General features: G+C 41.1%; 3 pseudogenes; 2 read left to right on the top strand and 1 right to left on the bottom strand.

Annotated features, from left to right (window-relative positions):
* Positions 1 to 4225: 4225 nt before the first annotated feature.
* On the top strand, positions 4226 to 4791 carry LOC147983174 (uncharacterized; annotated as a pseudogene).
* Positions 4792 to 13731: 8940 nt separating this feature from the next.
* Positions 13732 to 14373, bottom strand: LOC147983173 (uncharacterized; annotated as a pseudogene).
* Positions 14374 to 21313: 6940 nt separating this feature from the next.
* Positions 21314 to 21879, top strand: LOC147983172 (uncharacterized; annotated as a pseudogene).
* The last annotated feature ends 5790 nt before the right edge of the window (positions 21880 to 27669 follow it).

Raw genomic sequence — 27669 nt, 5'->3', positions numbered from 1 at the left:
GCTATGTTTCAGATTTTGATTTCAAATTTTGTGACAACATACAATGATGTTGTGTCTGTGTGCTGGATTTTTTTTCTGAATTTTTTGAACATTTACAAATGTCCTACCAGTTTGGAGCCCGGGGAGCACCCTAGGAGTTGGGAGTACCGGATATTCTCCTGTGGTACTTCGTGATGGATGTGCACCCCTGGGCAGTGATCCTCGTTTTCGTGTACCCTCGACCTTTATCCTCCATTCCACACAAGTGTTTTAAAAAAACGCTTTAGCTATACATCACGCGACTGAAAAGACGACAATTAGGGTCAGTCAAATTCTTTTTCCTAAACTATGCACACACACCTACACTACCACGTGCATGCATGCAACTTGCAGCCAGTGCGTGCAGGACAGGTGACGCGGCCGCCGAGATCGTTATGGGGCTTGCTAGTGCAGAGTAATTGAGATCAAGCGAGCAAAGCTCATCTTCATATAAATTAAAAAAATTAATTTTGCGAATTTTCTCCATCATGTGAATGTACGAGTCCGAGCGTGTTTCGTTGTCTCTTCTCCCTGCCTTCTTTATTATGTCCTGTAAATGTCTCTAGTTCATTCTTTCTAAGAAAACTTTAATATTTTGATTTTATTTTAATTTTTGTTTCATTTTGTTTCTACCAATGTCACTAATTCATTCTATCTTCGAAAACTTCATTATTTTGATTTTGTTTCATTTTATTTCTTTTTTAAAGGTAATACCATTGTCACTAATTCATTCTTCCTTAGAAAAATATCATTAATTTTATTTTTGTTTAGTTTTTGTTTCATTTTGTTTCTTCTTTAAAGTCAATACCAATGTCACTAATTTATTCCTTTTTAGGAAACTTTTGTTCTATGAAACCACTTTTATATGCTTATTATTGCATATTCTAAAAAATGCATTTTTTGTAAATTGTGTGCAATTTATTATTATTATTGTTATTATTATTATTTTCTTTTTTAAGGGTAATACCAATGATACTAATTTGTTTCATTTTAGAAAACATGTTTTTGCGAAAACTTCACTTTTGCATGTCTAATCTTGCATATTATAATAAATGCAATTACTGTGTAAATTGTGTGCAAATTTTACCATTATTTCTTTTTGTTTTTATCCCCTTTCCTCTCAAAGGGTAATACCAATGTCACTAATTCACTATTTCTTAGATTAATTCATTGTTTTGATTATGTTTGAGTTTTATTTATTCTCTTCCTTATTTACGTGTAATACCAATGCCACTAATTCATTACTTCTTTGGAACTTTATTTTTGTGAAATATTCGTTATTATATGTTTATTCTAGCATATTATAAAAAAGTAAATTTTGATGCATATTTTGGAATTTTTTTTGTCATTATTTCTTTTTAAAAATAATTTTCTTTATCCTTTAAGAGTAATACCAATGGCACTAATTTATTTCATTTAGAGAACTTTTTTACGGAAATTCCAATATTACATGCTTATTCTTGCATAAATTTTTAGAACATAATTTATGTGTACAATGTGTGCAAATTTTGTTATTATTAGTTTAGCTTTTTATTTTATTTTTTAAAGGGTAATACCAGTGCCACTAATTCATTCTTCCCTAGAAAACTTTTTTACTTTTTATTATTGTGTTTTAGTGTTTGTTTCTTTTTAAGGGTAATACCAATGCCACTATTTGCTTCCTTCTTATGGAACTTATTGTTTGCAAAAAAATCACTATTATATGTTTATTCTTGCATATTATACAAAACCGCGAGTTTTGCACATTTTATCTTGATTTGTATTTTTTTTATTTTCTTTCTACTTCAACGTAATACAAGTGCCACAAGTTCAGTATTTCTTAGATAACTTCATTATTTTGATTTTGTTTCTTTTTTCCTTTTTAGTTTAATACCAATGCCACTATTCCTTCCTACTTAGGGAACTTATTTTTTCCAAAAAGTCCAGTAGTATATGCTTATTCTTGCATATTATACACAATTGTAGATTGTGATAATTTTAACATTATTTGTATTTAATTTTTTATTTTCTTCCTACTTAAAGGATAATACCAATGTCACTAATTCATTCTTTCTTAGAAAAATTCATTATTTTGCTTTTTTCAGTTTTTATTTCTTTTGTTTATTTTAAGGCTAATACAAATGCTACTAATTCATTCTTAAAAATTTCCTTTTTGCAAAATTCCTCTATTATAAGATTATTTTGGCATGATATTAGGAAGTGCAATTTTTTTCTTAATTGTGGGCAAATTTTATCGTTATTTATTTTGTTTTTCATTTTCTTTGTTCTTAAAGGTAATACCAATGCGACTAATTAATTCCTTAGAATATTTTTTTACGAAAAGACTACTACATTATTTGCTTACTCGTTTTTTAATACTTTTCCACTTTCTTTCCTCTCTTTTTTGTGGAAAAACTTCCAATCTATTCATCTTCAATGGTAATACCAATGCCAAGTTGTAGTTGTGTAACATTTTCCCTTTTAAAATTTGTGTTTGTTTTAATTAGGGTTAATCTACTCCCATGATTAGCTGGCCGAAACTATACGTACGTGGCGACTCATCTGCAAATCACATGCACCATAAGTATATTCAGCAATTAAATATAGGTTCAATGCAAAAAAAAAGAACAATTTTATATAGGCAGATGTACATGTATCCTCGTCTAAACAATAAAAAGAAAAAAAACGAGCTCACGATTAGTAAAGTGGACATGTTAGTTATTTTTATCTTGCTCTTAGACCAAGCATGCGGACGTTTCATGCTACAACCGGCCAGTGGCGAAGCCACACTTTGGCTGTGTGGTCAATTGACTGCACAGTATTTTGAGCAAACCTCTCTCGATACAAGCATTTTCCCTGCATAAATTAAGAAAATAGTTAAATATTTAGAAATACTTTGTGCTTGCATCATAGTTTTTTTTTTGAACTGGACATCATAGGTTATAGTGCTGGCACCGCCAGTTTGAAACGGGCACACAAACTGTGGGAGCAAAGTAGCTGAAAATTGGCCATGCATACTGCTCAAGTCAGGCCCTCGGATTGCTGATTAGGAAGGCAATATGACAAAATCGACTGATAGATTATTTAGGTCGGCCTAAATAATGACTGACCTAGCTACCCCTAAAAAATGATTATTTAGGTCAGCCATTTTTCGTTGTAGATGAATGTTCTGTCCATTGATCTAAAGGTAGATCAAAGAGTGACTTACCCAAATTATAAATTGAGTCACCTGACATCCAGCCGACCCCTTAAGAAAATATGTCAACACAAGTTCGAATCACCTAGCCAACATCACATACTAACTAGTGCAATCTACCTAGCTGATTGTATCTTAACAACACATGATTAGATGGTAGGGCGGAAGGCGAGCTCTGATGCGGCGGCTTGACCACCATGGCTTCCTCACGACGGTGCAGCCCAAGGTCACCTAAACCCTCCGAGATCGATGCACGAGAGAAGGGACGGATTTGCAAGGCAAGAAGGAAGGGGGGAAGATAACAGAGGGGGGGAGTGACTGCGGGGGTGGGATTTTTTTCTTCGAAAAGGAGGTTATCCCCCGGCCTCTGCATCAGAAAGATGCATGCGGCCATCTTATTAATAAAAGCAAATAGTCTGACAAAGTCAACCGGTCTCACAATATAAAAGATCACTCATCAAGAGCTAACTGAAAGAGATCGGAATAGCCACAAACGGCATAGAAAAAGAGATAGGAAACTAGCGGGGGTGGGATTTGAGGGACGGAAAGATAGGGTTCAATTGTGAAAATGGGTTGTGGCCCAATACTAGCCTGCAAGCTGTTTCATTTCATTTCTTTTCTTTTTGAGCCGCCCGAGTTAATTTTTGTAGGCGATTTCCTTTTAATAACCGTCTCGGTGAAAAATAAAACCATGTGGTAGGGTTATTACAGGCGGTTCCGTTCATTTGGGACACAAATGCCCATTTTAACTAGTGTTGCTAGTATAAATCGGGTCTTTTGTTTTGTCTAGATTCTCAAGAAATTATATGTTCAGTAGGCTCTTGGGCGTCAGAAATATTTACTAATATTGCGATGATTAATACACATGGTTAATATGTGGTGAATTTCTTACTCACCATTCTTAATTACATTTGTCAAAAATTTATTACATTCGGTTTTTGTTCAATGTGATGTAACTAGTAAAAGAGTTTGATGCATGAGCAACGAATGGAAACGTTTGAAAGGATAAACACAAATTTACAGCGCCACCAATCTAATTACTCCTACGTACGTCTTACAGTATATATAGGTCGAGTCTGAGAGAGAAACAAATCAGACGACGACGACCATGGCTGCTCTCCAAGCTCTCTCCTCCGCCCTCGTCCTCCTGCTCCTCGCGCAGCACGCGCGCACGGCGAGGGCGAGCACGCTGGAGGACACGTGCACGCTCGTCGCCACCGGCTCCTGGGAGGCCGCGCACGACTACGACTTGTGCGTGAAGACGCTGGGGGCGGACCCGGCGAGTGCGACGGCCGACGAGCTCGGCCTCGTCGTCATCGCGGTGAGGATCGCCGGGGCGACCGCCAAGGCCACCGGCGACCGCATCGCCCGGCTGCAGGCCGCCGAGACGTCGCCCCGGCGGCGGCTGGTTCTGGAACAGTGCGCCAAGGACTACGCCTTGACCGTGCGCCGGCTGGGGCGCGCCGCCAGGGAGTTGGCCGCAGGCGGGGACGAGGACATGCTGACGGAGGCGGCCACCCTGCTGGAGCAGGTTGGTGGCACGCCGGTGCGCTGCGACAAGGCGTTCCTCTTCCGGGCCGGCGAGAGGACGCCGCTGACCGACGCAGACCACGAGCTCAACGGCGTGAGCTGGCTGGCGTTGAAAATCTTGCGGCATTGCTTAAACAACGGGGCAAAATGAGCGAGTAGCACGAGGCCTTCTTCTACCTCCGGAAGAAAAATGATCATCTTTCCGGACAGCAAAACTTGTGATGTGCAACAATATAATGAGTAATAATATAACTTGACAATTTCCAATGGAGATTGTAGAACGCTGTGGTCTTATCAGTATTTATTTATTTCAAAAATGACGCTGAAGATTTTCTCTGATTCACAAAAGTTCATTCAGATCAGGCGAGGAAGGTTACCGTTCGATTTTCACTGACAATTAGCTTTTTGATTGATTAATGGGTAGTGGAATGGGATTAGGGATGGCAATTTACAAACAACTCAAAAACGCTAAAAGTAACAAAAATATGAGTTGCACTTGGGTACGTGGTTGAAAAGAATCATTGAAATGCTTAATTATGCCTCCCAAAGAGGCCTACCCGCATTTTCATTGAAGGGAAAATGTTCCAGAATCTGGGGGTTTCATTTTTTTTTTGAATGTTGGCAGGAGAACTGCCAAATTCATTGATGAGAAGAAGGTGTTACAAGAGTCCTCAGAGGAGGAAAGCACCGCAAAGGCAGCGCAAAAAGAAAAGAAAGAAAATGACCCGTCGGCAGCACCACAACCAAAGCTCTACCATCAAACGCGAACACCATCAGAACCCCTCAGCGGGATCACCAAGGTGACGCCTCCAAGGAGGAAAACGAAGTTGAGGACTCCAGCGTCACCCGATCTGGCACTGCCCGATCTTAGGTTTTCACCAGGAGATCTCACACTATTGGGAAGGAAGGGAACGGCTCCACAACGATACCTCCAAGGAGGAAGACGACATCCGTGGACGCCGTTACCGCCGGCAACGACAGGGTCGATGCATGATTTTCGCCCGGAGCCGAGTCTTCCACCAACAATCCAAGGATCTGAGGCCACCAGCGCCACAGTGCAACATGAGCCCAAAGCAAACACTACTAGAGATGAATTGGTCAAGCCGCATGCAGGAACTCGGCGAGCACACGCCAACCCGACCGGTGCGGACCGCCGCTCGCAGGCCCTGGGCGATCCAATCCAGATCTGGCCATCCTCTACCTCCGCGCGCAGACCTAGGCGATCCTCCGCACCGTAGCGCACAGGAAAGGGGGTTTCATCACCTGCTACTGTAACTGTTGTGTGTAAACATGAGAGGTGCGCCTCTCATTACATCTCACTAGTTGAGTGCCCGTGCATTGCCACGGGTTGAAAAATGCTTTAACAAGAGAAAATAATGTTAACCCGCCCCTATTTACTAATAAATAAAAATCAGGTGTAAATGTTAACAAAACGCCTCCCTAACTCCGATCCCCTCTATTCTCAGGATTGATGATATTCTTGAATCATTTAAAAGCAACTCCAACATGGTGACCCAAACGTGCAGCTCACTATGCATTTCTGAATGTCGGGAAAAATAATCAGTAGTTTATTATTTGAGATTATCAAGACATTTATTAAGAGTTTTGCAGTTGTAAATGTTGGGCATTATTACCACCTAGTCTATAGCATATCTTCCACCTAAATTGTTGTCCTCAAGAAATTATTATGAACAAATCATAAAAGAATATATCTGCAAACAAAGAGTAATGCAAGTACCATCACAATGGAACAATTAAGGATATGAACGAATACCTTGTGTTAACTATTCAAAAATTGCAAAGGATTATATGCAATTCATAAATAGTAGTCACCAAGAGTTGTTATTCTGAAAATTAAGTGAACTGCATTTTATTTCTCTATAGGAAAGACATTTGAACTTATACAGACTAAAATGCCGCCGAAGACTGCCATCACCTCACAAGCTATATGGATTTGAATCATCCACGAGGTCAAAGAAATTGCCATAAAAAATACAAAAATACACAGAACTACCTACTTGATAACAACACAAAAATAATATTGGAACACTTTAACACAAAGCCACACAGATCATGAGTGCATTCACATCAGTAAATAAAATTACTTAAAGCATGATGATAGTTACAGCATGAACAAGAAATGTTGTCGTATCAATTAGGTGCAGAGTCGTTAGATCAGAAGAACACGACCAAGAACCATGTGTGCAACACTTAAAATCAATATAGTACATGTATATGAAATCCAATCCATATTACAATACATCATAGCATGTATATACAAGCAAGGAAGTGAAAGAGAAGTCAATACTTGTCAGGAACAGATAAGACAACGAACGGTAAGGGCAGAGCTACAGAGGTTATGAGGGTATATGCGACAAGGTGCATGAGAGGAATACCATGATATTTACTTTAACTTGCAGATCTCCCATCCACTTTAGTGTACAACAGCCAAAGCACTAAGAACGAGAAAACATTCATTCCCTGCGTCTCCTATCTGGTCACTGCCACCGTTGTTCACCTTGCTCCAGTAAATCTCTCCTCCCATGGCTCACATTTTCTTCAGCTCGTCCTCAGTCTATGTAGTACCAGATCAATGGCTTCCCAAAGAGTATACAACAAAACCATCAGTTAACTACTTTACATCGGTAAAGAAGTATAACCAGTGGAAACTCAATGTATTGGTGGCGTATCTTCATGAGGTAGGCAGAGGAGAGGCCTAACATGGCGAAGAACCTTGCCATTGACACCTTTGACATGACCATCTCCGTCTAAAAGGGGAAACATCGACATGGCAACCCGTCAAGTAGCATTAAGAAGCTAGCATTCTAGGCTCCGGCCTTGTGTCAAACATTTAAATTATGAACAATGACAATTTCATCTCACAGTCAATATCTGCAGTTTTTAGACGTGGAAAAGAAAGAAAAAGAGAGAGAATCAATTACATAACATCATGCAAACAGAGGTAAATAATCATTAGCAAAAAAAATCTGAACACTTACATAACTATGAAGCTTTCTTGAATGATTTCTCTCTAGCCTTTAAGAGGAAAAGCAGGATAACGAAAAGTCAGTACGAGCCTTGAAATCACACATCAATTTCTAACTAAAGGCATGAAAAGCTAAGCATTTAAATCTTCTTATATAGTTAACTCATTATTTATTATTAAGTAACATCAGGTTGTAAAGATGGTTCTAGGGTTATTCTTACAGTTCTGCATTATAGAAAATTATCTCGCAAATATGGAACTTCCCTTGTACAACAGTCAGTTTTAATGTTGGGTAGATATCCAAACCAAAAAAATTGAAGCCAAACACAAGGATTTACTCCAACTTCTTCCTGTAATCCAGAAGCAGTCGCTGAACAATGCAACATGAGCATCACACGAAGGACAGATAGTAAATTGTTAAGGAAAAAAGGGGCATCAAATTATAAAAAAATTCAACAATTAAAACATGGTAAAACCAAACACAAAATTAGTTCTAATTATGTTCCACACAAAATATTAGTTCTAGTTATGTCCCACCAGCAAGAAAAGTGCATATAGAGGTAAGTCGTATCTGGGGATCAAGAACATATGGAAGCATTATCAGTTTATCACTAAACCCAAATATGCAATGATGTGTTTTTTCTTCCTGTCCTACTTCAACCTCAGTGACTCCATTGGAGTAAAGATCTGCCAAAAAAATGCGGCGGCTGATAATTTAACACCACCACAACTACCAAATCAAATCGAACTGAACCAAATCAAATAAGTCCAAGTTGTTCCAAAGCCAGGAATGTGCATGACGGTGGATGACCTCCTCAACGAGCAGACTTTGCTCGTCAGCCACCACCGTCTTCGAAGCTCCTCACCGGCAGAGTGCGTCACCTCCACAACATCTGGCGTCACCTTCCTTTGATGGGTGATGGCCATCGACATCCATACAACAGTCCGTACACAAGGTCAATTCTATCTTTCTTCTGCCCGTACAAGAATCTGCAAGCAAGTCAATTTTATTCAAAATCAGCAGCTCACTTCTATTCTTACAATAACAACAGTCACTTCACTCAGACAACAATAGCAACACAGATCAGAGAGAGATAGAGAGATGGGATAACAACCTTGCTGACACCGGCATTCGTCTTTCCCTTTGTCTAAGAAACATGCGGAGAGCTGCGGCAGGAGGGCTTCGACCAAAGACTCATATGAGCTAGCGATGAGCTCGCGTTGTTGTTGTCCGACGCAGCTTCCGCACCAGTGACATACTCGACGGAGATGAATCGGATGACCGAGATTGACTAACTGACCCCATGGAGAAGGACGGGGCCGCTGACGCCGGCGAGGGCCAGGATTGGCTTGAGGACCCCTCGACCTCGATGACGTGGCTAACGCCATTGTCTTCACGTGGGTGGCCTGGGCTCCTGCACCCACCAGTAAGAAAAGTGCATATAGAGGTAAGTCGCATCTGGGGATCAAGAACATATGGAAGCATTATCAGTTTATCACTAAACCCAAATATGCAATGATGTGTTTTTTCTTCCTCTCCTACTTCAACCTCAGTGACTCCATTGGAGTAAAGATTTGCCAAAAAAATGCATCGTTACGGAGATCAAGCATCGGGCAGTTTCTTTCAATTCCCTCTCCATGCTTTTTTTTGCGGAAAAATTCCCTCCCCATGCTAGTAAACAGAGTATATGCGAAAGCTAGAATGAAAAGAAGGAAAACTGTAAGACTAACCGCAAAGTAAGGTTTTTGTAGATTTTTTAATTGTGCCATCTAAAACTCCAGTTGCACCGATGAGTAAAATAAATAATCGTGTAATAGCAATAAGTTGCTTGCCGTTGAAACCAGGACAATGGTGGATGAAGGGCACGGAACTGCATCATGCAGACATTATAAGTAATCTCACGAGGAAATGAAAGAACAAATTAAGATTATTTAGATTGCACATAACAGAGCACTAACTCTCATAATGAATTTACTTAATTCAGGGATTTCACCATTGTCCATGTGTATCTCCCTTATCTGAAACCCATACAATAATTCTTTTCTCGAGACCTCATCGGTCAAACAACACACATATTGGTAACTTCCAACAACCTTGCTCTGCACATATGATGGCTGCCCAGTGCCCACCAATACAACTATAGAAATATAAGTCACGCCAAAGCGTTTTCATAAGCTATTCTAGCAGCAGGATATCTAATACCATGGTATCAACTTATAATACTGGAATAATAAACATCCCTGAATCTATTATAATACCGAAATAAGCACAATAGCCATCAACTTGCTGTCAAATATATCCAACTTCACGCACTAATCAACCAGTGGCATCAAATCTGCAGGAGTACATTTGCAGAAACTGTCACTAATTTATGCGGAGGACGCTGAATGCACAATGCCAAAAAATTAGAGAGGAGGAGGCCGGCTACCTTGCAGAGAAACAACAATGATGTCTTTCCATGAGGCGGCGGCCACATCGCGGCCCAAACAGACAAGGGGGCTGGTTGTGGAAACGAGTGGTCATGGCTGAACTGAATGAGGGATGCAGAGGGGGCGGGGAAGGAGCAAACAGTAGTGGCGACGACCATATAGGGCTAGGCCATGCGAGGAATCTTGTCAGCACTTCTGTGGTGGGATGGGATGGCGGTGGAGCTTGTGGGTGGCGCTGCCGCTAAGACGTCATGAAGGTCCTTTGGGAGAGGGTCGTACTTGAAGGGGACAACCTTCTTGTGAAGTGTGTCATCGGGGAAGGAGAAGGAGTAGTATGTGGCGGGTGGCTACACCGCCGTGGATGGGAGCGGGCGGAGGAGGCATGAGAGGTTTGGCGGCGGACGGCGCCAGCACCGGAGTGGTAGATAGGAGCCGTGATTGGATGGATTGGGTGGGAGGGCTGGAGATAGAAACTGAGGGACTTTGTGTAAATGTGGGGTGCAGTGCGGGCGTCATTTTGCAAATTTTCCAAAACTTGGCTCACACGCGTTCGATGCAGACCGGGAGGCCGAAAACGACAGATGGCAGACACACTATCATCACCAACTGTGCTTTTTATAAGAGTAGAGATACATCATACTTTAGTAAATATGAAAAGTAAAAAAATTGGTAAAAGATAAGTGTTTAGGCATATACATTGCAAGGATTTTCACTGGGATTTAAAATATAATAAATGATTTAAAATTTATTGTATTATTTTTACTAATCATTATAATATGACTGATGTAAAATTCATTATGGATGTAGAGTAAATGGAGGGACAAATGAGACCCAAGAGCCTCAAAAGTGTGTGATAGGGACAAATATTAGGGAGAAGCGGGATGTTCGACCTAGATCAATATGTGAAGGATCTTCGGTCATAAGACTTTTGTCAGGAAAAAAGATGATTGATAAGGATATCGAAATTGCATCGGAGTCATCGGCTAGCTCTTCACGAAACCAGGATGCGACATGGTTAGTTGTTGCAGTCGAAGACAACAATGACAAATGCTTAACGAGGTCAGGAGAAATCATGCGGCATGGAGCCAGGGGTGGGCCCACCTCAATTCAAGGATATTCACTTGAATACCCATTATTTTCGTCCAAAAAATAGGTATATATAGTATAAATACTGGGTTTTATAAGGAAAAAACGATACTAATAGCCGAGAACGTGATAGTTAAGGATTTCAGCCCAAAACCAGACACACCCCATCGTATTTCCCCCTCACCACACTACGACATGGCCCAAATCACTGCAGCACACACCAGAAAAAAAAACCATCGATTAATCATCACCTTAAGAAAAAAAAACCATCGATCGATCACACGAACCGGCAGCGCCGCCCTTCCCCTGTTCTCCAGTTCTCTGCGCATCACATGCGACCCGTGCCATCAACCGACTGATCGACACGACGGCACCGCACGGCGGCCAGGGCCCAGAGCTCCCGTCGCCTGATCGGCGATGGATCGCAGGTGCGCGTGGCGGCGCAGACGCGCATGGAGAATCCAACCCAGATCTCTCGCCGCCTTTTTATTCTAAAGTTTCTGATCTCTGCAAACTACAATAGGTGGTGGGTTAGCAAGCGTGAAGAAATCAGGGGCAGTAATTGATTCAATTCAAAGCCACAACCCGAATTCAACTTTTGAAGGTAATAATCGCTAACTACACATACTAATCCTTTAACCCCGAATTCAACTATGCAAAGTGTTCTAACTGAATTTTTCTGTCACTATCGAACTGCATTCAGACAACAGGGCCTCGATTTTGTTCCTGTCTTGTTCAATGGGCTGCAGTACAGAAATATAAGACCAAGTAAATTAGTTTGACCATTGACCAATTGCATTTCTACTTAATTATAGTGAAACTAGAGACTAGTTTGCAGTCAATTATGAATTGTTTAGACACGAGAATTTGCAATTTGCCATTTGAATAGATAATGTTAGAACGTTTATAAATTGTTGAACAATTTTTTTACTTCTTAATGTTGAATAGTACCAACTTATGATCATTTTTATCAATATAATATATTATGTGATATCTTTTATATAGTTTATTATAACTAGTATAATATGTTATACGCGCCAAAAGGAAGGTTATATGCTTTCAAATTTTAAATACACAGTCCTCAATTCCTGGGCCCGCCCCTGCATGGAGCAATCATAATGAATTGGATTTTAAGATTTACTTTTTGCAAAAACACTTTATAATGATTATTTGGTTAAGGTGCTCCGACCTCATATATACAAATACCTTTTGTATATTCTATATCAGCAATTCATGCACCTCGATCGATACCCGTAAATAACTTGTCTCTTATTGTCATTTGTGGCTATTTTTGTTGTGTGAAATGCTGCCATAACTTTAGCACGGTCGATATATGTTGTTGTACCTGAGAAGGATACACATGGGTGTGCATTATGAAGTTTAGGGTGTTTATGTACAAACTACACATTTCGCTATGAGCGACCGGCTCAACCAAATAAGTCTTTTTCTTCCAAATATTTTTATGAATACGCTTTTTTGACATTGAAGTACGTTTTTTGGAATATTTGGCTCTACATTAATCATAATAAATATAATCATTTATACTAATTTTTAATACTTAATACATATATTTTTATCAAATAAAAAATATTGTAATATAGTATGGTAAATTTACACTTTGTTTTATAATAAATAATTCATTTTTAACACATTACACCTAAAACATATTTAAAGTGAACACATTACACCTTCTTAGATTAATTTCTAACTATTGCATGAATGTCGTGTATATCACTTTGTGTGTGTTTTTAAATATCTTATTAGAGATCTCGAAAGTATATGATAGATGAAATATTTTGATAGCTGTCTTTGATTATACACACTCAAATAAACAAATCTAGAATACACAAGATGTTCGCAAGGAACTTGTCACTTAATCATTTGCACATCACTTTATGATTTTCTGGTCAAATATGTCTTACATATTACAGTGGATTTGATAATCCGCTGATTTTTTAGTGTTTACTATGAATTTTGTACTGAAATAGCATTGCTCTAACTAAGATAACACTTAGTACAAATTATAAAGCATTCAACTTAAAAATATTAGTAGCCTAACTAAAAGAGAGTGGCACTTTGGTGGCCGAGCTACCTGCAGGCCGCTACCTCGGGCCGTGCAGTATAGCGCCGTGATGTGTGCTTGTTTTTTTTCTCGTGCATATACGTTAGTAGCTGTTAAGTTGAAATACATGCGTGCCATGCACTGGTGTGCTAGCTTTGTATGTGGACCGCGGGTTGCGTAGGGGATACACAAGCATGTCATGAGAGCATCTTCAACAGCCGCGCAACACGCCGCGCGCTAAAAACTCATTTGCCACACGCCCTTCGCCTGATTTGACGCGGCCGGCAACGCTGGCTCCAGCAGCCGCGTTAAAACTGAGCGCGCGTGCGTAGCTCCAGCGGCCGCGCTAAAATGCAGCGTGCGCTAAATATTGCGTACATTCTTTTAATAAAATGATAAATAAAATTCATAGATGAAAATGATACTTAGATATTTTACATACTTTCATAGCATAGATAGATAAAAAACTATGGTGCAACGATTTTTTAAAAATTCCCAGTCATCGTTATCATCATCATCATCATTGCCATCCTTGTTGGTCTGCCCCGAGGTATCGAGCCAAATGTCTTCCCAACAGTCATCATTAGACGAAAAGATCGACTGCCCACCATTTTCAACGATTTTGCACTGCGATAACGCCAGGGCCTTCCGCCGACGCATGTCCAACCGCTCCGCGCGACGCCTTGCTGTCTCCTCGCGGCGCTTTGCCCAAAAGGCTTCCTCGTTGGCGACGTCCTTTGGGTGGCGCCGACGCCACTCCACCATGGCCCGCTCGTCCTCCTCGGCGACAAGGAGGCGGCGCTACCGCCGAGCGTGCTTCGCACGGTCCTGGTCCATGATAAGACGAGGCGGAGGGGCGATGTCGTGTGCCTGCTGGCGCGTTTGGACATCCTGGAAGTTCATCTGCTGACGCGGCTTGTCCAGGCGCCACGCCGTCGCGTCGTAGGCGCGTGCAACCTCGTGCGAGGTCCGGAACGTACCGAGGCCGAGTCGGACGTCGCCGGACCGAATCTCGACGGAGTACCGGCCGTTGGGGCGCTGGCGGACGCCGTGGTAGCCCGATGCTCCTCGGCGGCGCGGCGGCATGGTGGCTCGTCGGTGGCGGGGCGCTGGAGCGGCAAGGAGAGGAAGCGATGGACGCGCTGGAAAGGCGAAGAAGCTATGAGATGCGTGTGGCAGTGTGGATAGGCGCGTGGTGAGCGTCGCAATTTTTAGGCACGCCGGAAGCGACGGGTCAAAAGTAGCGCGCGAGCTGCCGCCCTTTCCCGCGCGCGCTGGAGCACGCGAAACCGTCCAGCGCGCGCTAAAAACTAAGTTTACCGTACGCGCCTCTTTTGGCGCGGCTGTTGAAGATACTCTGAGCCTGATGGGCTGATTTAAAATTAGCACATGTGGGGTGGTGCGATGTTAATTCTGGGCCCCTCTGTCGCTGCAGGCTAGCCTAACCTCAGAAGCTGGCCGGTGCTCCGCTGAGGTGATTTCTTCTGAACCCATGGACAGCAGCAGCGTCGAAGACCAGTTCCGATCGGTGGAAGCCAATGTTGCCTCGCACAGCAATGGTGAGAGGAAGGTCGTTGGTGACTCAAACGACATGGCTCCTCAAATACGACTGCTGCAGCTGTAGGAGAGGATGGAGATGCAGAGGGTGTGGTCGTCAACAACTCAAAAGGCTCTTGCTGGACTCTCTGACGGTAAGGAACAGTCACCCTGGCATGGCACATGTTGACGGAGCCAACTCCCGTGCCGCGTACATGAAACTGGAGTGATGCATGGTTGACGGCGACGTGGAGCTGTGCTGCACTCCGGTGTTTGCTGGTGTACTGAGCCCGCGCAGAATATCAAAAGAGATAATATCAACTGCAGTCATATAACTTACGTTCAATGTTCAGTTTGATGCTAAAATTTTAAAAATACGAATTTATGGTCATCTAACTTGCGTCCTTACGCAAATACGGTCACTTTGCTTGTATTCAGACGTATCCTGCGATGATGTGGCATGTCAGCGTGGCTATGCCCATTGTCAATGATTGGGAACAGCTTGAACGAGGCGCGCATATTTTTATTTTACAGAAACACCCCTTGTTTTGTATTTAATTAAGCAGTAGCCCTTCAATAACACATGTGGGTACAACTTAATCGCAAAGAATATTTGAGGAGAATTAAACTCTAGACATCGTATACGCACACGCACTAGCTACATATTCGTGACTATAAAGGGATGTGCCTTCTTTAATATGGACGCAGATTCTTTTTATATTCCATTTTTCCCCACGTTCAGCCAGAAAACCGGTTCCAAAAAATCTCACCTTTTTGTCCCAAAAATTCAAATGAAATTCAAATTTGAAAAATCGCAAGTTCAATTCATTTTCGTTCTGATACTGTATGCATATGAGAGATATATATTTGACATGGTTTCTGTCATTTAAATTAAAAAATTCAGGCAATAACATAGTTTTCTGGTGACCACAAAAATTTCTAGTAACCGATCTGTTATCAGAAATTTGGTCCAGGAGAAAAAGCCCGAATACGAGTAGTTCCATTGCCAAATATAAAATTTATTGTTTATCTTTTAGACAATTATAGGTATTTGGTGTAGTGGTTAGCTCCTGCGGTTTCACACTTGAGGTCGGCGAATGGAATCCATCGGGCCCCTTTTTTCCCTGCGGAATTATCCATGCGCCCAAGTTACAAATTTTTGGTTGACCCACTGACAGATGGGCCTTGTGTAGATTAGTCTAGTTACCTGGTTAGCCTAACCTGTTGTTAGTATCACACCGACTAGTGGCCCCACCCCTAAATTATCAATTAGACATGTGCGTCTATTTATCTGATTAACCTGGACAAACTTGACATGTTTTTTTAGAATAACTTGACGTGCTTTTGTGTGTAATCAAATAGATTTTAGTTGTGCATGTACAACATCGGGCAGCACTGGTGGGATGGATGTAATTGTTTAATTAACAGGTTGTTGGTTCGATGCCGTAAAAAAAACAGGTTGTTGGTTCGAACCCAATCTACCTCATCCTTTTTTCATTATATTTGACGTCTTTTGCGTCATTAAATAAATTACGTAGGGACTTTTCTGAAAAGAAAAACGGTGTGCTAGAGTCACCCAACCCCTTGTGCACTCCTAGCCACTGACAGGTGGGCCTCCGTCAGGCTGGCGCGTCACATGGGCAGGCTATACGGCTAGATACGAGCGAAGTGACCGTATTTGCATGATAACGCAAGTTGGATAACCATAAATCCGTATTTTTCTTCTACGAATACAGTTAATATACGGGAATGTCATGCACGGTTCGCACCGATCGTAACGAGCACTGACGGGGCTGATTCCAGCCTGCAGGTAGCTCGGCCACCAAAGGCCATTTTGGCAATGAAAGTTGCTTTATGGTTTAGTACTATAAATTGTGTTTTTATCTTGTCAAACAGCGTAGTCATCTTTGATGCGTCATCCCTGACAGCTAAATTCGCACACGCCTACGGAAGCAGTGTCCCTGCGGGCTCCATTGTCATGGCCGAATTGATACTTCGGGAGAATATCTGATACTCCCACCCTTAGGGTGCTCCCAGTGCTCCAAACTCGGTAGCACATTTTTAAATGTTCAAAAATTTCTAAAAACAATCTAGCACATTGACACAACATCAACTTATGTTGTAAAAAAATTCAAATCAAAATTCAAAACATTGCTCGAGATAGAAAAATAACAATATTGGCATAAATGTGATAATGGGTCAAATCTAAAGCCTAACTTATGTTGTGTACTATCTACTGTCGAATTTGTCATTTATGTTTCTCAAGCTATGTTTCAGATTTTGATTTCAAATTTTGTGACAACATACAATGATGTTGTGTCTGTGTGCTGGATTTTTTTTCTGAATTTTTTGAACATTTACAAATGTCCTACCAGTTTGGAGCCCGGGGAGCACCCTAGGAGTTGGGAGTACCGGATATTCTCCTGTGGTACTTCGTGATGGATGTGCACCCCTGGGCAGTGATCCTCGTTTTCGTGTACCCTCGACCTTTATCCTCCATTCCACACAAGTGTTTTAAAAAAACGCTTTAGCTATACATCACGCGACTGAAAAGACGACAATTAGGGTCAGTCAAATTCTTTTTCCTAAACTATGCACACACACCTACACTACCACGTGCATGCATGCAACTTGCAGCCAGTGCGTGCAGGACAGGTGACGCGGCCGCCGAGATCGTTATGGGGCTTGCTAGTGCAGAGTAATTGAGATCAAGCGAGCAAAGCTCATCTTCATATAAATTAAAAAAATTAATTTTGCGAATTTTCTCCATCATGTGAATGTACGAGTCCGAGCGTGTTTCGTTGTCTCTTCTCCCTGCCTTCTTTATTATGTCCTGTAAATGTCTCTAGTTCATTCTTTCTAAGAAAACTTTAATATTTTGATTTTATTTTAATTTTTGTTTCATTTTGTTTCTACCAATGTCACTAATTCATTCTATCTTCGAAAACTTCATTATTTTGATTTTGTTTCATTTTATTTCTTTTTTAAAGGTAATACCATTGTCACTAATTCATTCTTCCTTAGAAAAATATCATTAATTTTATTTTTGTTTAGTTTTTGTTTCATTTTGTTTCTTCTTTAAAGTCAATACCAATGTCACTAATTTATTCCTTTTTAGGAAACTTTTGTTCTATGAAACCACTTTTATATGCTTATTATTGCATATTCTAAAAAATGCATTTTTTGTAAATTGTGTGCAATTTATTATTATTATTGTTATTATTATTATTTTCTTTTTTAAGGGTAATACCAATGATACTAATTTGTTTCATTTTAGAAAACATGTTTTTGCGAAAACTTCACTTTTGCATGTCTAATCTTGCATATTATAATAAATGCAATTACTGTGTAAATTGTGTGCAAATTTTACCATTATTTCTTTTTGTTTTTATCCCCTTTCCTCTCAAAGGGTAATACCAATGTCACTAATTCACTATTTCTTAGATTAATTCATTGTTTTGATTATGTTTGAGTTTTATTTATTCTCTTCCTTATTTACGTGTAATACCAATGCCACTAATTCATTACTTCTTTGGAACTTTATTTTTGTGAAATATTCGTTATTATATGTTTATTCTAGCATATTATAAAAAAGTAAATTTTGATGCATATTTTGGAATTTTTTTTGTCATTATTTCTTTTTAAAAATAATTTTCTTTATCCTTTAAGAGTAATACCAATGGCACTAATTTATTTCATTTAGAGAACTTTTTTACGGAAATTCCAATATTACATGCTTATTCTTGCATAAATTTTTAGAACATAATTTATGTGTACAATGTGTGCAAATTTTGTTATTATTAGTTTAGCTTTTTATTTTATTTTTTAAAGGGTAATACCAGTGCCACTAATTCATTCTTCCCTAGAAAACTTTTTTACTTTTTATTATTGTGTTTTAGTGTTTGTTTCTTTTTAAGGGTAATACCAATGCCACTATTTGCTTCCTTCTTATGGAACTTATTGTTTGCAAAAAAATCACTATTATATGTTTATTCTTGCATATTATACAAAACCGCGAGTTTTGCACATTTTATCTTGATTTGTATTTTTTTTATTTTCTTTCTACTTCAACGTAATACAAGTGCCACAAGTTCAGTATTTCTTAGATAACTTCATTATTTTGATTTTGTTTCTTTTTTCCTTTTTAGTTTAATACCAATGCCACTATTCCTTCCTACTTAGGGAACTTATTTTTTCCAAAAAGTCCAGTAGTATATGCTTATTCTTGCATATTATACACAATTGTAGATTGTGATAATTTTAACATTATTTGTATTTAATTTTTTATTTTCTTCCTACTTAAAGGATAATACCAATGTCACTAATTCATTCTTTCTTAGAAAAATTCATTATTTTGCTTTTTTCAGTTTTTATTTCTTTTGTTTATTTTAAGGCTAATACAAATGCTACTAATTCATTCTTAAAAATTTCCTTTTTGCAAAATTCCTCTATTATAAGATTATTTTGGCATGATATTAGGAAGTGCAATTTTTTTCTTAATTGTGGGCAAATTTTATCGTTATTTATTTTGTTTTTCATTTTCTTTGTTCTTAAAGGTAATACCAATGCGACTAATTAATTCCTTAGAATATTTTTTTACGAAAAGACTACTACATTATTTGCTTACTCGTTTTTTAATACTTTTCCACTTTCTTTCCTCTCTTTTTTGTGGAAAAACTTCCAATCTATTCATCTTCAATGGTAATACCAATGCCAAGTTGTAGTTGTGTAACATTTTCCCTTTTAAAATTTGTGTTTGTTTTAATTAGGGTTAATCTACTCCCATGATTAGCTGGCCGAAACTATACGTACGTGGCGACTCATCTGCAAATCACATGCACCATAAGTATATTCAGCAATTAAATATAGGTTCAATGCAAAAAAAAAGAACAATTTTATATAGGCAGATGTACATGTATCCTCGTCTAAACAATAAAAAGAAAAAAAACGAGCTCACGATTAGTAAAGTGGACATGTTAGTTATTTTTATCTTGCTCTTAGACCAAGCATGCGGACGTTTCATGCTACAACCGGCCAGTGGCGAAGCCACACTTTGGCTGTGTGGTCAATTGACTGCACAGTATTTTGAGCAAACCTCTCTCGATACAAGCATTTTCCCTGCATAAATTAAGAAAATAGTTAAATATTTAGAAATACTTTGTGCTTGCATCATAGTTTTTTTTTTGAACTGGACATCATAGGTTATAGTGCTGGCACCGCCAGTTTGAAACGGGCACACAAACTGTGGGAGCAAAGTAGCTGAAAATTGGCCATGCATACTGCTCAAGTCAGGCCCTCGGATTGCTGATTAGGAAGGCAATATGACAAAATCGACTGATAGATTATTTAGGTCGGCCTAAATAATGACTGACCTAGCTACCCCTAAAAAATGATTATTTAGGTCAGCCATTTTTCGTTGTAGATGAATGTTCTGTCCATTGATCTAAAGGTAGATCAAAGAGTGACTTACCCAAATTATAAATTGAGTCACCTGACATCCAGCCGACCCCTTAAGAAAATATGTCAACACAAGTTCGAATCACCTAGCCAACATCACATACTAACTAGTGCAATCTACCTAGCTGATTGTATCTTAACAACACATGATTAGATGGTAGGGCGGAAGGCGAGCTCTGATGCGGCGGCTTGACCACCATGGCTTCCTCACGACGGTGCAGCCCAAGGTCACCTAAACCCTCCGAGATCGATGCACGAGAGAAGGGACGGATTTGCAAGGCAAGAAGGAAGGGGGGAAGATAACAGAGGGGGGGAGTGACTGCGGGGGTGGGATTTTTTTCTTCGAAAAGGAGGTTATCCCCCGGCCTCTGCATCAGAAAGATGCATGCGGCCATCTTATTAATAAAAGCAAATAGTCTGACAAAGTCAACCGGTCTCACAATATAAAAGATCACTCATCAAGAGCTAACTGAAAGAGATCGGAATAGCCACAAACGGCATAGAAAAAGAGATAGGAAACTAGCGGGGGTGGGATTTGAGGGACGGAAAGATAGGGTTCAATTGTGAAAATGGGTTGTGGCCCAATACTAGCCTGCAAGCTGTTTCATTTCATTTCTTTTCTTTTTGAGCCGCCCGAGTTAATTTTTGTAGGCGATTTCCTTTTAATAACCGTCTCGGTGAAAAATAAAACCATGTGGTAGGGTTATTACAGGCGGTTCCGTTCATTTGGGACACAAATGCCCATTTTAACTAGTGTTGCTAGTATAAATCGGGTCTTTTGTTTTGTCTAGATTCTCAAGAAATTATATGTTCAGTAGGCTCTTGGGCGTCAGAAATATTTACTAATATTGCGATGATTAATACACATGGTTAATATGTGGTGAATTTCTTACTCACCATTCTTAATTACATTTGTCAAAAATTTATTACATTCGGTTTTTGTTCAATGTGATGTAACTAGTAAAAGAGTTTGATGCATGAGCAACGAATGGAAACGTTTGAAAGGATAAACACAAATTTACAGCGCCACCAATCTAATTACTCCTACGTACGTCTTACAGTATATATAGGTCGAGTCTGAGAGAGAAACAAATCAGACGACGACGACCATGGCTGCTCTCCAAGCTCTCTCCTCCGCCCTCGTCCTCCTGCTCCTCGCGCAGCACGCGCGCACGGCGAGGGCGAGCACGCTGGAGGACACGTGCACGCTCGTCGCCACCGGCTCCTGGGAGGCCGCGCACGACTACGACTTGTGCGTGAAGACGCTGGGGGCGGACCCGGCGAGTGCGACGGCCGACGAGCTCGGCCTCGTCGTCATCGCGGTGAGGATCGCCGGGGCGACCGCCAAGGCCACCGGCGACCGCATCGCCCGGCTGCAGGCCGCCGAGACGTCGCCCCGGCGGCGGCTGGTTCTGGAACAGTGCGCCAAGGACTACGCCTTGACCGTGCGCCGGCTGGGGCGCGCCGCCAGGGAGTTGGCCGCAGGCGGGGACGAGGACATGCTGACGGAGGCGGCCACCCTGCTGGAGCAGGTTGGTGGCACGCCGGTGCGCTGCGACAAGGCGTTCCTCTTCCGGGCCGGCGAGAGGACGCCGCTGACCGACGCAGACCACGAGCTCAACGGCGTGAGCTGGCTGGCGTTGAAAATCTTGCGGCATTGCTTAAACAACGGGGCAAAATGAGCGAGTAGCACGAGGCCTTCTTCTACCTCCGGAAGAAAAATGATCATCTTTCCGGACAGCAAAACTTGTGATGTGCAACAATATAATGAGTAATAATATAACTTGACAATTTCCAATGGAGATTGTAGAACGCTGTGGTCTTATCAGTATTTATTTATTTCAAAAATGACGCTGAAGATTTTCTCTGATTCACAAAAGTTCATTCAGATCAGGCGAGGAAGGTTACCGTTCGATTTTCACTGACAATTAGCTTTTTGATTGATTAATGGGTAGTGGAATGGGATTAGGGATGGCAATTTACAAACAACTCAAAAACGCTAAAAGTAACAAAAATATGAGTTGCACTTGGGTACGTGGTTGAAAAGAATCATTGAAATGCTTAATTATGCCTCCCAAAGAGGCCTACCCGCATTTTCATTGAAGGGAAAATGTTCCAGAATCTGGGGGTTTCATTTTTTTTTTGAATGTTGGCAGGAGAACTGCCAAATTCATTGATGAGAAGAAGGTGTTACAAGAGTCCTCAGAGGAGGAAAGCACCGCAAAGGCAGCGCAAAAAGAAAAGAAAGAAAATGACCCGTCGGCAGCACCACAACCAAAGCTCTACCATCAAACGCGAACACCATCAGAACCCCTCAGCGGGATCACCAAGGTGACGCCTCCAAGGAGGAAAACGAAGTTGAGGACTCCAGCGTCACCCGATCTGGCACTGCCCGATCTTAGGTTTTCACCAGGAGATCTCACACTATTGGGAAGGAAGGGAACGGCTCCACAACGATACCTCCAAGGAGGAAGACGACATCCGTGGACGCCGTTACCGCCGGCAACGACAGGGTCGATGCATGATTTTCGCCCGGAGCCGAGTCTTCCACCAACAATCCAAGGATCTGAGGCCACCAGCGCCACAGTGCAACATGAGCCCAAAGCAAACACTACTAGAGATGAATTGGTCAAGCCGCATGCAGGAACTCGGCGAGCACACGCCAACCCGACCGGTGCGGACCGCCGCTCGCAGGCCCTGGGCGATCCAATCCAGATCTGGCCATCCTCTACCTCCGCGCGCAGACCTAGGCGATCCTCCGCACCGTAGCGCACAGGAAAGGGGGTTTCATCACCTGCTACTGTAACTGTTGTGTGTAAACATGAGAGGTGCGCCTCTCATTACATCTCACTAGTTGAGTGCCCGTGCATTGCCACGGGTTGAAAAATGCTTTAACAAGAGAAAATAATGTTAACCCGCCCCTATTTACTAATAAATAAAAATCAGGTGTAAATGTTAACAAAACGCCTCCCTAACTCCGATCCCCTCTATTCTCAGGATTGATGATATTCTTGAATCATTTAAAAGCAACTCCAACATGGTGACCCAAACGTGCAGCTCACTATGCATTTCTGAATGTCGGGAAAAATAATCAGTAGTTTATTATTTGAGATTATCAAGACATTTATTAAGAGTTTTGCAGTTGTAAATGTTGGGCATTATTACCACCTAGTCTATAGCATATCTTCCACCTAAATTGTTGTCCTCAAGAAATTATTATGAACAAATCATAAAAGAATATATCTGCAAACAAAGAGTAATGCAAGTACCATCACAATGGAACAATTAAGGATATGAACGAATACCTTGTGTTAACTATTCAAAAATTGCAAAGGATTATATGCAATTCATAAATAGTAGTCACCAAGAGTTGTTATTCTGAAAATTAAGTGAACTGCATTTTATTTCTCTATAGGAAAGACATTTGAACTTATACAGACTAAAATGCCGCCGAAGACTGCCATCACCTCACAAGCTATATGGATTTGAATCATCCACGAGGTCAAAGAAATTGCCATAAAAAATACAAAAATACACAGAACTACCTACTTGATAACAACACAAAAATAATATTGGAACACTTTAACACAAAGCCACACAGATCATGAGTGCATTCACATCAGTAAATAAAATTACTTAAAGCATGATGATAGTTACAGCATGAACAAGAAATGTTGTCGTATCAATTAGGTGCAGAGTCGTTAGATCAGAAGAACACGACCAAGAACCATGTGTGCAACACTTAAAATCAATATAGTACATGTATATGAAATCCAATCCATATTACAATACATCATAGCATGTATATACAAGCAAGGAAGTGAAAGAGAAGTCAATACTTGTCAGGAACAGATAAGACAACGAACGGTAAGGGCAGAGCTACAGAGGTTATGAGGGTATATGCGACAAGGTGCATGAGAGGAATACCATGATATTTACTTTAACTTGCAGATCTCCCATCCACTTTAGTGTACAACAGCCAAAGCACTAAGAACGAGAAAACATTCATTCCCTGCGTCTCCTATCTGGTCACTGCCACCGTTGTTCACCTTGCTCCAGTAAATCTCTCCTCCCATGGCTCACATTTTCTTCAGCTCGTCCTCAGTCTATGTAGTACCAGATCAATGGCTTCCCAAAGAGTATACAACAAAACCATCAGTTAACTACTTTACATCGGTAAAGAAGTATAACCAGTGGAAACTCAATGTATTGGTGGCGTATCTTCATGAGGTAGGCAGAGGAGAGGCCTAACATGGCGAAGAACCTTGCCATTGACACCTTTGACATGACCATCTCCGTCTAAAAGGGGAAACATCGACATGGCAACCCGTCAAGTAGCATTAAGAAGCTAGCATTCTAGGCTCCGGCCTTGTGTCAAACATTTAAATTATGAACAATGACAATTTCATCTCACAGTCAATATCTGCAGTTTTTAGACGTGGAAAAGAAAGAAAAAGAGAGAGAATCAATTACATAACATCATGCAAACAGAGGTAAATAATCATTAGCAAAAAAAATCTGAACACTTACATAACTATGAAGCTTTCTTGAATGATTTCTCTCTAGCCTTTAAGAGGAAAAGCAGGATAACGAAAAGTCAGTACGAGCCTTGAAATCACACATCAATTTCTAACTAAAGGCATGAAAAGCTAAGCATTTAAATCTTCTTATATAGTTAACTCATTATTTATTATTAAGTAACATCAGGTTGTAAAGATGGTTCTAGGGTTATTCTTACAGTTCTGCATTATAGAAAATTATCTCGCAAATATGGAACTTCCCTTGTACAACAGTCAGTTTTAATGTTGGGTAGATATCCAAACCAAAAAAATTGAAGCCAAACACAAGGATTTACTCCAACTTCTTCCTGTAATCCAGAAGCAGTCGCTGAACAATGCAACATGAGCATCACACGAAGGACAAATAGTAAATTGTTAAGGAAAAAAGGGGCATCAAATTATAAAAAAATTCAACAATTAAAACATGGTAAAACCACACACAAAATTAGTTCTAATTATGTTCCACACAAAATATTAGTTCTAGTTATGTCCCACCAGCAAGAAAAGTGCATATAGAGGTAAGTCGTATCTGGGGATCAAGAACATATGGAAGCATTATCAGTTTATCACTAAACCCAAATATGCAATGATGTGTTTTTTCTTCCTGTCCTACTTCAACCTCAGTGACTCCATTGGAGTAAAGATCTGCCAAAAAAATGCGGCGGCTGATAATTTAACACCACCACAACTACCAAATCAAATCGAACTGAACCAAATCAAATAAGTCCAAGTTGTTCCAAAGCCAGGAATGTGCATGACGGTGGATGACCTCCTCAACGAGCAGACTTTGCTCGTCAGCCACCACCGTCTTCGAAGCTCCTCACCGGCAGAGTGCGTCACCTCCACAACATCTGGCGTCACCTTCCTTTGATGGGTGATGGCCATCGACATCCATACAACAGTCCGTACACAAGGTCAATTCTATCTTTCTTCTGCCCGTACAAGAATCTGCAAGCAAGTCAATTTTATTCAAAATCAGCAGCTCACTTCTATTCTTACAATAACAACAGTCACTTCACTCAGACAACAATAGCAACACAGATCAGAGAGAGATAGAGAGATGGGATAACAACCTTGCTGACACCGGCATTCGTCTTTCCCTTTGTCTAAGAAACATGCGGAGAGCTGCGGCAGGAGGGCTTCGACCAAAGACTCATATGAGCTAGCGATGAGCTCGCGTTGTTGTTGTCCGACGCAGCTTCCGCACCAGTGACATACTCGACGGAGATGAATCGGATGACCGAGATTGACTAACTGACCCCATGGAGAAGGACGGGGCCGCTGACGCCGGCGAGGGCCAGGATTGGCTTGAGGACCCCTCGACCTCGATGACGTGGCTAACGCCATTGTCTTCACGTGGGTGGCCTGGGCTCCTGCACCCACCAGTAAGAAAAGTGCATATAGAGGTAAGTCGCATCTGGGGATCAAGAACATATGGAAGCATTATCAGTTTATCACTAAACCCAAATATGCAATGATGTGTTTTTTCTTCCTCTCCTACTTCAACCTCAGTGACTCCATTGGAGTAAAGATTTGCCAAAAAAATGCATCGTTACGGAGATCAAGCATCGGGCAGTTTCTTTCAATTCCCTCTCCATGCTTTTTTTTGCGGAAAAATTCCCTCCCCATGCTAGTAAACAGAGTATATGCGAAAGCTAGAATGAAAAGAAGGAAAACTGTAAGACTAACCGCAAAGTAAGGTTTTTGTAGATTTTTTAATTGTGCCATCTAAAACTCCAGTTGCACCGATGAGTAAAATAAATAATCGTGTAATAGCAATAAGTTGCTTGCCGTTGAAACCAGGACAATGGTGGATGAAGGGCACGGAACTGCATCATGCAGACATTATAAGTAATCTCACGAGGAAATGAAAGAACAAATTAAGATTATTTAGATTGCACATAACAGAGCACTAACTCTCATAATGAATTTACTTAATTCAGGGATTTCACCATTGTCCATGTGTATCTCCCTTATCTGAAACCCATACAATAATTCTTTTCTCGAGACCTCATCGGTCAAACAACACACATATTGGTAACTTCCAACAACCTTGCTCTGCACATATGATGGCTGCCCAGTGCCCACCAATACAACTATAGAAATATAAGTCACGCCAAAGCGTTTTCATAAGCTATTCTAGCAGCAGGATATCTAATACCATGGTATCAACTTATAATACTGGAATAATAAACATCCCTGAATCTATTATAATACCGAAATAAGCACAATAGCCATCAACTTGCTGTCAAATATATCCAACTTCACGCACTAATCAACCAGTGGCATCAAATCTGCAGGAGTACATTTGCAGAAACTGTCACTAATTTATGCGGAGGACGCTGAATGCACAATGCCAAAAAATTAGAGAGGAGGAGGCCGGCTACCTTGCAGAGAAACAACAATGATGTCTTTCCATGAGGCGGCGGCCACATCGCGGCCCAAACAGACAAGGGGGCTGGTTGTGGAAACGAGTGGTCATGGCTGAACTGAATGAGGGATGCAGAGGGGGCGGGGAAGGAGCAAACAGTAGTGGCGACGACCATATAGGGCTAGGCCATGCGAGGAATCTTGTCAGCACTTCTGTGGTGGGATGGGATGGCGGTGGAGCTTGTGGGTGGCGCTGCCGCTAAGACGTCATGAAGGTCCTTTGGGAGAGGGTCGTACTTGAAGGGGACAACCTTCTTGTGAAGTGTGTCATCGGGGAAGGAGAAGGAGTAGTATGTGGCGGGTGGCTACACCGCCGTGGATGGGAGCGGGCGGAGGAGGCATGAGAGGTTTGGCGGCGGACGGCGCCAGCACCGGAGTGGTAGATAGGAGCCGTGATTGG

Source organism: Triticum urartu, chromosome 2A (assembly GCF_056163025.1).
Source record: "Triticum urartu cultivar PI428250 chromosome 2A, HENAU_Tu73, whole genome shotgun sequence".
NCBI classification, from domain to species: Eukaryota; Viridiplantae; Streptophyta; class Magnoliopsida; order Poales; family Poaceae; genus Triticum; species Triticum urartu.
This window is presented reverse-complemented; position numbering and strand designations above follow the sequence as displayed.